Genomic DNA, 7,687 nt, shown 5'->3' with positions numbered 1-7,687 from the left:
GAGCTTTTCAGTGTTACTCCCTGCTCTAATGCCTGGTGTAGCTGCACCTCTGTATAAACATGTTGAACAAATGAATTGCTGTGGATAATCATGGTACCATTTTTGAAGGTATGATTTAAAGAAGGGCCTGAGAAGTGCATGCATGTGTGCAAGTGTATGTGTGTGTGTGTGTGTGTGTACGTGTGTACGTGTGTGTTGGAGAGTTTCTATCTGATACTAAAAATGGGAAAGGAAGGACTAAGCCTGTATAGGTGCAGCCCTCTCCTTCTATCTTAGGCCCTCCACAACAGGCTATTCTCTTCAACTATCTTTGCTCTAGTTACCTGGACTCCGCTCTGAACAGCCAGTATTCCTCCCTGTGTAAGCCTTCTCTTTGACTTTTCCCCTACTTGGAATGGCTCCATTTCCATTCTCTTTAAGAAGCCTACACCTGTCTTCAGTTATTTCCATCTCCATGAAGTTTTTCTTGATACCATTAAGAAATTAAATGCCATAATTTTTGTAAGTTTTTCAAGACACCCTAATCTCTTTCTTATTCTCCATATTGCTTCTTTATCATGACCTTCTGTGAACAGGTTTCCTTTGAGAATAGATCATGAGCAATTAAGACGACCCTCACTTTATTTCATCCTTTCATCATCGGGGGCACCTGGCAGATCAGCACCTGCAATTCTGAGGCACATTACTGGAATTGGATGCTGTGAACTTGGTGTGGGAAATAAAAGGCTGGTACTGAGCTGATTTCTTTAAGAAGTCTGTCTAGAAGAAGCAGGGGTGGGAGCGTGGATCTTCATCTGCCCTCCTTATTTCACTGTGGGCTGACAGCATCCTTCTCCAGGGATGTGTTATGACCTCAGCTGACCCTCACTAGGTCTGTTTTCCCATTCTCTTGGATCAGGCTGAGAAAAACAGGAAGAATCATTAAGAGACAAGAGTCTTCAGAGCCAGCAGAAATTATTGCTGATTCCTTTTACAGACACCAAAAGCTTTGTTTACACATTGTGACAAAGAAGTCGGCTCTTCCTGCTGGCCACAGGGAGACGCCTCTATTGACCTTCTGGATTCACACCGGGTACCACACCCACCCCATTCTCAGATTTTCTTCTTTTTTCAGAGTCTCTACCATCACCTATATCGTAAGACTTAAGAATCGGAGGATCCATTGGTTGTGTCCAAACTTTTTTTTCTTGAAAGATATCTAATCTCTCCTCAGAGCATGCTCCATGCACCCCTGATACTGGAGGTTTGTCAAGAGTACAACTTCCAGGTGTTTCCTGGCTACTGCCTCAGAACACACACTGTAACAAGATCCTCAAGGAGTGACTGAACATACAATATGAGAGTGTATATACAAAAACGCCAGAGAACTAGTCACAAGACACATGCTGTTTGCTAGACAGTTGTAGAAAGACACATATTAGTCTATGATATGTGGCGCTGTGGATGCAATTTAAAGCGGGCATTTCTAGTTTCTTTGGTTGTCAGTCATTCATGTGACTAAATATGGGGCTGCTTTACAACCAGTCTCTCAGCAACAATTTGTTGAATGGATAAACCTTTTGAGTTCCGACCTAGGGCTTTTTCTACACCACTCTTGCTGGCTCCCATAACTCCCAGCATCCTCGATTAACAGAAAATACTTTCAGAGAGTGGTCTGCATTCCCATTTTGTGCTCATCCTTGGCAGCAGAATCCCAAGACTCAATGAAGTAGGGCTCATAAATTGTAATTTGTGTGTCATGCATGGTATAAGAGGAACTTTTCTGGCTTCAAATTCTCCATGTAGCTAAGGATGAGTTTGAACTTCTGGGCTCCTGTCTACCTCCTGAGCGCTAGGATTATAACCATGTGCTGCTATACCTAGTGTTTTTATCCACCCACCCCCAATTTTATATGCTTTTGAAAGTTGACAAGTACAACAGTTAAATACAATAGTAATTGTGTAAATAACATGCATAGAAATGTATGCATGGAATTACCATACATGATCTGGAGAAACCCTACCGGGAAGTCCATTTCCCTAGTAACTAGCCATTTCTCCAAGCATTCAACCAGCTCAGTTGAAAAGATGTCAGTGAATAGGGATTTACATCGCAAGATTAAGAAGCCAGATTTCATATCAGATAAAGTGACGAATGGTGCCAAATTCTCAATATTTCTTAAGGTATGGTTTTTGTCATCAAGCAGTTCTTGTGTAGCTCTCTCTAGAAAGGACAATCCATTCATTTTCAGACAACCGATGTAACATCTGAATTTCAATCTGTACAACCTAAACAGTAGTTACGGTCCTTTATGGCACAATTTCATTACACCACATACACAAACATACAATAAGCAAAACAACCTTCATAATGACAACACCTAGGTCTCAGCTACCAGCTACCTGCTACCATTTTGTTGCTAATAATCTGTGTCTTCTGATGTTTCAGGAAAGAGGGACAGTATTATTGCATTTTATAAACTCTGGTGACAGCTGTGAGTTTGTGGATTGTCTGTCTCCTCCCTCATGGCAGTCTTATTTATGGCCTGTCAGGTTTCTTGAAGGGAAAGAGAGGAGAATACAAAATCCAGGAGCAGCCCACCTCTGAGTCCCATACTGGCAAACCCCAGAGCTCTTGGAAGCAGGGTGGGTGACAGGGCAGGGCTGAAAAGGCACACAACTCCTCGGCATCAATCAAACCATTCCTCAGACATCTGCCAAGTGCACATGACACATCCATGCTCATTCTCTGACAAACCTTTAATACACTCGACTGGTACATTTCTTTAAGACAAAAAGCATATGAGTGCTTAGTACCGGGGAAAAAGCACGAACAGCGCATGCGTTTCACGTCTCTTTCGTAGACAGCAATGAAACAGGTGAGAGAGGAGGCGGCTTCTTGCTAGCACATCTCTTCAGTCTGTTCAGTTCAGACAGCAGCAGCCAGTTCTGTGGGGGTCATAGCAGGCTGTGGGGTTCATCCTGAGCCCCAGGGTGCTGGCTGTGCAGTGGGCTGTGTGGCCCCTGTGGCTGGAGGGAAGCCAGTTTGCTGCTGGGCCTGAGTGTGGGTGAGCTGCTCTGGACTGACCAGTTCTCCAGCAGATTGCTCCCCTGCTCCAGCTGGGAGCTTTTCTCTGTTAGTTCTTTGATCCCCCCCTTCAGAACCCTCACTTCCTCTCTAACTGCATACATCAAATGGCTTTTTACCAGATCCATAGCTTGCTCTTGTCAGGCCTAGTCTTACACAGTCCTGGGGACTGAACCCAAGGCTTCAGCATGTGCCAGCTGAGTTGTACCTCCAGCCCGTGATGGACTGCACATCTTGGATGTAACCGAACAGGGTATACAACAGGTCCAAAAGAAACAGTCCCCACTTCTCTCCCACCAAAAGTCTAGCAAGAATTTTCATGGCGGTGGCTAGTGATTCCATTCTGCCCAGATGGGTTTCATGTTGCTCTTACATTCTGAGATCTGATTTTGTCCGTGTCCTTTTCTTCCTTGAAAGTCTTTATTGCCCATTTAGCATCAGTTTAAAGGAAACTTTAGCCATTCCCTTTATTCTAAGGATGGCTTTTCTCTTCTCTGTCCATCAAAGCTATGGTTGGGTAGTGCTCTCTTTGGCTCAGTTTTGTACTTATGCCTCCCGAGGCTGCTGCCTTGTTTCTGGAGTTCACGTTCTCTGGTAGCTCAATAGCTTCCACCGTTGTGAGGGTGTGTGAGAGTTTTAGACTTCATTTCATGGAAGAAGTCACCTATTACTCTGAGCCCAAATTGAAAATCACTTTTCCTCTGGGGGACAAGATTGCCTGCATGATCCATTTCTGTTATAACGCTATTTTGCGCAGTTGCTGGAGATGCCAGTGCTCTTCATGATCACTGTGAGAAGGGCTGTCATCTCCTCCTCTCTGTTAATTTTGTTGTCCTTGTCAAGGTCTCTTAATGTTTTGCACAGGAATTTCCTTAGGCAAAGGAAAATAAGAGCTTCCCAGCAGCCGCCTTAGGAAGGCAGGACATAGGACTGCACCCGTTCCCTGCACGGGCCAGCTTGACTCATTTACAATCAGCATCTTCTGAATCATAACGAAGGCGGAAGCCAGCCTTACATTGAATTTTTACCAAGTGTCAGGTGCTATTCTGAGTTTATTAATATGGATTATTTCTTGCATCACTGCCACGATGCTATCAGGTAGGCCATGTCTTCCTGGAATTGTGGTATTGAGTAACTTAACTCATAAGTGGTAGGACATGGACTTAAATCTGTGTGGTTATATTCTAGAGCAAGGGCAGTTACCCCCTACGTGGCTTTTGTCTAGATTGTGATAGCTACTCTGGGTTTTAATCTTATGTTGCTGATATTCTTTTTTTGTCCACGTGAATTTAAATTTTATATTGTGGCTCCACAAACAGCCCTAAACACAGAGGCTTAAGCAATGGATAAATGATTGTCACTAGCTTGGGTGGACAGTTCTTAGGCTGTTCATGGATGAAGCCAGAGGCTGGCTGGGTGTAGACTGTTCTAGCTGTATCTGTTAATGTTTCTGGTGTCTGGTGATGATAAGAAAGTTGGTCTTAGCTGACCCAATCATTTGAATGACTGGGACTTTTTCCTCTCTGTGTGGATTCTCTATGTAGACTTTCATGTGAATGAAACTTACTGTATCGAGGGTGGGCTGGGGAGAGGGCTCAGTCTGCAAAATGCTTGCTTGCTGTCTGAGCATGTGGACATGGGTTTGGACCCCAGAACCCACTTAAAAAACTAGAGTGTAATGGCACACTTAAGATCACAGCATTGAGGGGATCTTCTGGGCTCACTGGCCAGTCAGCCTTACCTAATTGGCTCTTGATCTGTGAGAGATCTTATCTCCATTTACACAATGGAATATTACTCAGCTGTTAGAAACAATGACACCAGGAAAGCTGAAGGCAAATGGATGGGTTACCTGATAAGGTAATGCAGACCCAGAAAGACAAACACGGTATGTACTCATAAGTGGATATTAGATGTAAAGTAAAGGATAACCAGGCTATAATCCACAGTTCCAGAGAGGCTAAATAACAAGAAGGCCCCAAAGAGGGATGCATGCATTTCCCTGGGAAGGGGAAATAGATGAGTTCTCCTGGGTAAACTGGGGGAAGGTGGGAATGGGAGCATGAGGGGTTGGGTTGTGGGTAGGAGAGATGGGGAGAGTACTGAATGAAATGTCTTGATGGGGAGGCATTTCAGGGTCAGGGAGAAACCTGGTGCAAAGGAAATTTCCATGAGTCTACAAGGATGACCCCAGCTAAGACTCCTCACAATAGTGACTAGGTGGCCTGAACTGGCCACTTCCTGTAATCAGATTGGTGACTACCCTAAGTGTCATCAAAGAGCCATTGTCCAGTAACTGATGGAAGAAGATGAAGAGATTCACAGCCAAGCACTGGGCCGAACTCCGGGAATCCTGTGGAAGAGAGGGAGGACAGACTGTACAAGCCAGGGGGTCAAGGTCATCAAAGGGGAGCCCACAGAGACAACTAACCAGGTTTCATAGGAGCTCACAGACACTGGACCGACAGTTATGGAATCTGCATGGGACCAGCCTGTGCCCTCTACATATGTATGGCAGTTGTATAGCTTGGTCTACTGTGGGACCTGTCTCTGGTGCTTTGGCAGGCTTTGGGAATGTGTGCCTCATACTGGGTGCCTTACCAAGCGTTAAAACAAGGAAAGGAGCTTAGTCCTCCCTCAGTTTGGTATGCCATGCTTTGTTGATACCTGTCGGAGGCCTGCTCCTTTCTGAGCAAAAACAGAGGAAGAGGGGATTGGGAGAGGTCCAAGGCAAGTGGGGGAGGGCATGGGAGGAGAGGGGGGAGGGAAACTGTGGTGGGGATGTAGCATAAATGAATAAATTTAATTAAAAAAAAAGAGAGACCTTACCTCCAAAATAAAGGAGGACAGTTCCTAAAGAATAACCCCCCCCTTGACCTGGTCTGTGTAGGGATAAGTCCCGCCCCTTAGGGGGCGTATTCGCCTCGGGCTATTGCTTACCTATAAATCTGGCGAGCATGCTGTGCTTACTTCTGCTTTCCTGGTCTCCACAGGAATGGTGGTCTGTAAGTCTATTTCTCCATTAAAGCTATATATATTTACAATCTGTCTGCATTCGTTTACGCCGTTACAGGTCTGCACATACATACACACACAGGTTCACCTGAGTGCGTGAACATGCAGACATGCATATACATGTGTGCACACACACATACTTGGACAGAGAAAAAAAGAGAGACAGACAGAGGGACAGAAAGAGCTATGTGGTAGATCAGGGCTCCCAAGAGCACACAGTAGAAGCTGCCAGTCCTACTTTGGACCAGGTGAAGAACTGTCTCAGCTTCTCTCCTATCCTTTCCTTGAGTTTAAGTTGATCCAGAGGACCAGCCCAATACAGTTGGGCAGTAGAGTATTTAGACACACAAGTACTTAAAGGTGCAACTATAGGTCCCATGGGCATAGGTTGCTAATATGACCTGTCTGGGACAGGGAAGGAGTTTAGGACAGTGGATGTGAAAGACAGATGTGGCTTAAAATCCTGGATTTCATACATTACAGATGTTAGGCAAATTAGACATCTCTCAGCTTTCTAGTTGTTTCCCAGAGGGATGATGGTAACAGCTACTGCTGCTGACTGAGTATCACTCTGCCTAGGCGTTGTTCTTTCCATTTGGGGCTTCCTTTACACTTCCAGGAGGACCTAGGAAGTTGGTACCAAATCCTATTACATTTACAAGCAGCCAAACTCAGGCACGTAGAGATGACATCACCTGCTTAAAGTCACATGTCTGGCAAGGGGCAGTGCTGGGACTTGAACCCAGGCAGTATGGCTCCTTAGTGTATGCTCTGTATTTCTCATTAGTGGTTGCCTCCCACAATGGTGATAAATTATCAACAAGATATTGTAGGTATTTGAGTTGTGTGTGGTACAGAAATTATAGTGGTTTTTTGTTCTTACACAGTTGTCACGCTGAGAGGACCAAATCACCCAAGTAACTATCATTCCTTGGTTGAGACAAGAAGTTTGTTCTCATCTTTCTTTATATAACATAATATTTCTACTTCAAACACCATTGAACCTGTCTCAGCTATCATGTGTTTCTTGAGTTTTCTTCCTTGTTTACAGCTGAGGGATGCTGTACTTTTCTTCCGTGATCAGCTTCGGGATCATGTTCTGCCTCTGGCACATCACCGCTGTGTTTGTTACAAACTCCCACCCCTGGAGCTGCGCGCTCAGGCGAGAGCCCACAGGGACAGCTGGAGTGACACTGTCCTCTGTCTGAAGCACGGCTCTCTGTTCCATGTTCTCCACCCCCGTCTCTGAGTGCTCAGATTTGGGCTGTTCCTTGGCATTGTGCATTTGTTTGTATATCTGCTTCCTTTGCCCCACTTCCAACGACTTGCTGGAATTTCCCAATTTACTGATTGTTGACTATCTGCTGGTCCTATTCTTAAAAATAGAATTAAGCTATCTTTTCCACATTTGGTTCTTTCTGAGTGTATCTGAAGGAAAAACAAAGAAACATTGGGAGGTATTTTTAATTATTCTGTTGTGCTCTCTCTCAATATCTAGTGTCTCAAAATCACATACCCCCATCAAAACATGTTCCCGAAGTCCTCCATTCATAATCCCAGCACCCCTTCAGAACCCGTTTCCCTTGCATTCACACAGAAGGTTTG

At 44.8% G+C, this 7,687-nt stretch overlaps 1 pseudogene; it reads right to left on the bottom strand.

Annotated features, from left to right (window-relative positions):
- Positions 1-2,956: 2,956 nt before the first annotated feature.
- Positions 2,957-3,195, bottom strand: LOC142856714 (TSC22 domain family protein 1-like; annotated as a pseudogene).
- Positions 3,196-7,687: the final 4,492 nt, after the last annotated feature.

Source organism: Microtus pennsylvanicus, chromosome 9 (genome assembly GCF_037038515.1).
Source record: "Microtus pennsylvanicus isolate mMicPen1 chromosome 9, mMicPen1.hap1, whole genome shotgun sequence".
NCBI classification, from domain to species: domain Eukaryota; kingdom Metazoa; phylum Chordata; class Mammalia; order Rodentia; family Cricetidae; genus Microtus; species Microtus pennsylvanicus.
Note: the sequence above shows the minus strand (reverse complement) of the source record. Positions and strands in the feature narration are given on the sequence as shown.